General features: G+C 36.5%; 1 non-coding gene across 1 annotated transcript; it reads left to right on the forward strand.

The window, feature by feature from the left end:
- The first annotated feature begins 35 nt into the window (after positions 1-35).
- Positions 36-143, forward strand: LOC112084947. Its single transcript, XR_002898596.1, has one exon. It is a non-coding gene; the product is annotated as a small nucleolar RNA R71 (small nucleolar RNA).
- The last annotated feature ends 5,857 nt before the right edge of the window (positions 144-6,000 follow it).

Consider the following 6,000-nt stretch of genomic DNA (forward strand, 5'->3'; position numbering starts at 1 on the left):
CTCGATAGAAGATACCCATCAGGTATTCGTCGGAATATCCATGATGTGGATAATCTCTTTGGTATTCTCTAAATCTTTTCCAAGCATCTAAAAGATCTTCATCTTCTTTTTGTTCAAAAGTTATTATCTTGTTCCTTAAGAGATTGGAACAATTTCTAGTGTAAAAGCGATTTAGGAAAGCCGCTCTACACGCTTTCCATGTTTTTAGTGAATCAGGTTCTAAAGATTTTAGCCACTTGCTCGCATTGTCTTTCAAAGAGAGTGGGAAAAGACTACACATGTGGTAATCCCCATTTGCTGTAATGGTTGCACATAATTCTTCGAACGTCTCGATATGGTCCATCGGTGTTTAAATGAATAACCATAGAATTGATTTTGTTGAACTAAGTGGATATAGGGTACCTTTATTTCGGTTTTACCATCCTCTGGTAAGGCTGGTTGAATAGCTCTTCGATCTCCCAAAAACTTTTCAAGTGAATTGAAACTTCTAATTAGTTCATTGTCATCTTTACGTCTTGCAGATCCAATTAGCTCATCATCATTATCGATCGGATCATCAAACTTTTCATCACTCAGGTCATCGTTGTTTGGGTCACCATCCACACGATATGGTAGATCACCGAGAGTCCCAGGAACATGTTCCCGGTCTCCCTTTGTAGAGGAACCTGCGAAATTCAAAAGAAAAAGTAAAAGTAAACAAGTGTTCTAATGGATTTAAGCTGGGATTCGCAACAAAACAAATCAAAGTCCCCGGCAACAGCCCCAAAATTCCCTGGTTGGTCGGTTTTACTAAGCTTCAGGTTTTAAATTTATAACCCCTAAATGTCTGGAAGTGACCAGATGTGCGCTATAGTACTTAGGGTACCAATCCACAGAGACTTAGTTGTTTCAGTACGAATTCACGCTAATGGTTAAATCAGACTAGAACTAAACAAGTTTGAGTTTTGGTTTTGGGTTTTGGTTGTCACTAAATCTAAACTAAAAAGCAAAGCAAATAAAAGCAATTGAAAAACGAAAACAGGTAATAGCTAGTAAAAATCGAAGGCGAATGGAAGCAAGAAAAATTGAAGGTTGTAAGCAATGGAAAACAGACGCTGGGCTTAAGGGTATCGCAGGGATTAATGGACTAAACCTATGTCGAATTTAAACAAATGATAAAGGTAATCAACTACGTATGTTCTAGAACTCGAGGCACAGAAGTATAAATAGCCTACTTTCACAGCACTAAACAATTATCCCTCGCAACCCTGATCCGTAGGTTTCCACTCTGATCCTGGAAGGAAGTAGATACAATAGTTGAACAAGACTCATCAACATTCACAACTCATCTATAGGTAGGTTTCCACTCCTATAGACTCATTATTCATTTCACCCTAGGTCAGATAATCAATGAAAGTTTTCGCAACAAATCATATCAGATCAGCTTCTAAGTGGTCAGCAGAGAATCATGCAGTAAAATCAAAGGAAAACAAAAAACATCTAGAAGATTATAAATCCTAAATCTATTGATTCATAGAAGAAGACACACAAAATTCCCTTTGAAAAATTCCTTTAAACCCAACTGGGAAACTACTCAAACATATTGTAAACAATCATCACGAAGTATTGAAAGTTGCAGGAAATTAAAAAGAACAAGGAAGAGAAACGAAGAACAGAGGCGACGGTGGAGGCACGATGATGCTCTCCTCGACGGCTCCTTTTCAAAGACGGCGGCCTCCCTAGGGTTTCACACGAAAATCTCTATCTCTCTCTCTAAGTCTGTAGTCTGCCTCACTAAAATGACCTAAAGAGGGTATTTATAGCTTATGGAGTTATCCTGGACACTTAGGGCTTCAAAAATAATAAAGAGAATCGAATTGGGCTTTAATTAGGTCGTCTAGGAAGTGAGTGACTAATGGCCGCGGTTGCAGTGCTCCTACCCGTGGGGAAACATGTTCTGGCAGCGGTCTCGGCTTGTGTCCTCTTTCCGAGACTGCATTTTCTGTCTTTATTGCATCAGAGGTATCTAGATATCTAACCGTTGGATTGTCTCCAAACCATGTGCATTAGAAAGCTGGTTGTATCCTTTATATTTTCACAAATTTTGGGGGTGATCAGACGGTGAGAAGATCTTCATCGCTTGCCATACTTCTGATGGTCTGCATTTTCCAAAATTGCTCTTTTGTCCCAAATTGCATATCTTTTGCCCAAGTTTCCTGAAAAGTCTTTTGAAACTATAAAACATTGAAAACACTTTATAAAAATTGAAAACAGAGTTAAAACACCTGCATAAGACATTAATGTGATCCATAAAAGTGGTCAAAATACGGTGTTATCAATCAGCTAAGCTTATCTTTGTTCTAGTCCTTCGTATATGCTTAATACCAAGTCTCAAAGCAGTTGCTTTGGACATCATATTGAGACAAGCTCCAGAATCACAAAGAACATGGTTAAATCTTTCACCTCTAATAGAACAAGAGATAAGAAACTGACTTGACCTTCGATTTTATGGAGTGTTCGAACTTGTCTTCCTTGTCTGGCATGAATGAACAAGTCTTATATCTCAGGAATAGATTCCTTGCTCTCACAGAAGTAGTGGCCGATCATATAGTCCTTGCTAAGGTGATTCCTTCAGGTAAGCTTCGAACCACATTGTTAAATTCATCTAGCTTCTCTTTGCTGATCTTGTTGGTGTAGTAGCTGTATTCTTCGGGTTTTCGGAGATGGATGGAGTAGATGGCAGCATCAGGCGATGTTATGTGTCTGGCTCTCATGAAATAAGTGTGGATATTCTCTTTATATTCCTTGCTGTATCTAAAGAAAACTTATAGACAACGGAGCTTCCAGACATCATCGAAACTCAGGTTGGCAGGGATTGTCTTGAAAAAGTTGTTGAATTCGATGAACTTCTCTCTAGATATGCTGCTAGTTATCACTTCAAGGCCAGGTGCGTTGCTTCCTGATGAGTATCATGCGTTTGCATCTTTGATAAACAGACCATATTCTTCATCTTCAGAGTATTGTTCTTCATAGTCATCTCCACAAGATAAAGCCATATTGCAAGGTACTGGTTTATCTTTATCTTGAGATTCCTGAGTGCTTATAGAGTAGTTGAAATGGAGGAGTTATAGCTACTCTAGGACTTGTATCAGGCGAGCAGTTATTTATAGCAGCCGAACAGGGTTGGTTTAGGATGAATTAACGGTTGCCGGTGACTGCAGGAGAGGTAACCGCGGGGAAACGACTGTGGGGTGCGGGTAGACCTAGCACGACCGCGGTGGGTCGCTTCTTGGTCGCGGTCATGGGAGATGTGACCGCAGGGAAGCTTCTCCGAGGTGAGTTGCTTGATTTGCTTGTTCCTTTGCCTTCTGAGTGGTCTCTTGGGTCTTCTGGCTCAGTATACTCCCTTCCTGGATCGATGTCTTTCGTGTGAAGTGCTGAACCTTGTGCTCCACGTCCTTGCATAATATTTTCAACTTTCTCTTCAAACTCATCAAGTGCATAAACAACTTTGTTTAGGGTTGAGTCAAGCTCTTCGGTTTTGTCCATGACCTTGTATACCTTCTCTGAAAATTCAACTATGAAGTCATAAGACTCGTTTTTGGCTTCATTGAGGGTGTTGTTTACATCTTCGAGCTGGAAGTCAAGGTCTCTGATCTTTTTCTTAGTGTTGTGAAGCTTATAAGTGTGTTCGGCTTGCTCTTCCTCCATGGCGTCGAATCTCTCAGCAATGGTGTTTGCATCCTTGTTTGCTTGTTGTACAATTAACTTGACCTGATCAGAGAGGTCCTCAAACTTTTTTTGAAGAGAGTTGATATACCATCAATTCTCTCATAAAGGGCAGTAGTAGAGACATGAGCATCAATAAACTGCTTGATTGTGCCTTCAAGCTGCTCCAAATGGTTACTGATCTGCATGTTCTCTTCCTGCTGAAGGATTTGGTGAGGTAGGCGATGAACATATGGTCTAAGGTTGACCATAGGAGGCGCGTAGGTATCGTTTCAGTACATAGGAGGCCCACAGCGTCTGTATACCTGAGGGTTCAGATTAGGGTTCCAAACAGAGTTAAGAGGATCACGCATATACTGCTCTTCTCTGCGTCTGGTGGCTTGAGGAGTGTTGTAGAAACCTTCCTTGTAGTAAGGATTTCGGTTCATGGGATCCATTCCTTCGGGAACTGAAACAAAGAGAACCAAAATCAAAAATAAGTAGAGAAGGTGTTCTAGAGTCGACTTACTAACCTTTCTTAGAGTTTTGCGGAAAAGAAAATGCATGCCTTCCCTGGTAATGGCGTCAAAAACTTGATGCAGTGTGGGTGCGGGAACAATTTTTACCTTAATAGAAATAAATACAGCTGCAAGTGCACAGCTAATCGATTGTAGTACTTAGGGATCGAATCCACAAGGAAGGAGCATCTTTTTCTGCAAAATCCTTTGAAAGAATATGAAGTAAGGAAGTCTAAAACTGGTCGAATTTTAAAGGGGTTTTGGGGTGTCACTAAACGTAAATTCTAAACTAAACGGGAAGAGGAAAAGTACTTAGAAAATCTGCTAGAAAAACTAAAGAAAACCTAATCTAAAACTCGAATGAAAATCGGCTGGGAATAAAAAATAACCTAATGACTAAAAGTTTTAATGAAAATCGGTGTAAACTTATAAAGACGAGACGCTGGGTTTTCAGAGAAATTATCTCCGAGGATGAACGATTTAAAAGATTGCTAAAAAAGTCATTTAGCAGATCCTAGCTAAAACTTTTAGAAGTTGAGTCACGAACATATGACTACGTCACTTTCATCAAATCATGTTATCAATTTACATCAGAGAAGTAAAAAATTTTATCCATACTGATAGAAAAATCAAACATGATTTGATGAAATTTTTTTTTATAACTTTCAGGACTTTAACATAGAGATGTATGCAGAAGTATGATTTACAAAGAAAGAAACTAAAAATATCATTAACCTGAGAAACTATTTTAAATCTCTTAAAATTATAATATTAGTACTTTAATTTTTTTAAAATTAACCACTAAGAATTCAACATGTGGTAGAAGAGTTTTTTTATAACATCAGCAAAGTCTATCAAACAAGAATCGTTTTTGATTCTATCTCTTACTTTTTACTAGGTAGTAACCTGCGCCTTGCGCAGAGTGAGATATCTATAACTTTTTTTTTTTAATATTCAACTTTGAAATAAAAATATGGAAAATAAAAACTAAAAATTCTAAAAGAAATATGTTATATTGGTATAAACTATATTATTACTCTTTTTTGTTTGTTCTTTTGTTGTCAAATGTTCTTGTGATTTGTTTAACACTTATAAATTACATTATTAAAATACATACATAATATATTAATAAATAGTTGTAATATCATTATATAATAAACATTTTACTGGAACGTAACCTATATGTCTAGTTGAAGGCCCACAATTTTACTGGCATAATCAATTAGACATAATTGACTTATTGGACAGGTTATATATGGACCTCTCTAGTAAATATATATGTAATCACAAAAAAAATTCTCAAGAGACCAAAAATTACGATCTGCAAATATATGTTCTTGAGCTTTGTTTTTTTTTGTCAAATGTTCTTGTATTTTTTTTAACGCATATAATTCCATTATTAAAATATGTATATAATGTATTAACAAATAGTTGTAATATCATTCCATAATTAAAAATGCATCTATGACAATGATAACATACCTCAAAATATAGTTGTAATATCATTATACTTTATATCATGCATATATATTAAATTTGTGAATTATGCAAATATATAAACATAGTAGTATAGAATAATATATTAAAATATAAGATAAAATAATGTAAATGGTTGTTATGTTATAAAATGGCAGAATTGTAATTATTCTAGTAATTAGAGACCATTTTTAATATAACTCTAAGAAGCTCTCTGAACTTGACACCTCAGCATGGAATAACTGTAAATCACACATGACACAAAGGTCTTTTTTAATGTGTCCTTGTAAAATAATAATAGAATATATTTTTATGTTTT

This window comes from Eutrema salsugineum, unplaced genomic scaffold, assembly GCF_000478725.1.
Source record: "Eutrema salsugineum unplaced genomic scaffold, Eutsalg1_0 scaffold_4, whole genome shotgun sequence".
Classification (NCBI taxonomy): domain Eukaryota; kingdom Viridiplantae; phylum Streptophyta; class Magnoliopsida; order Brassicales; family Brassicaceae; genus Eutrema; species Eutrema salsugineum.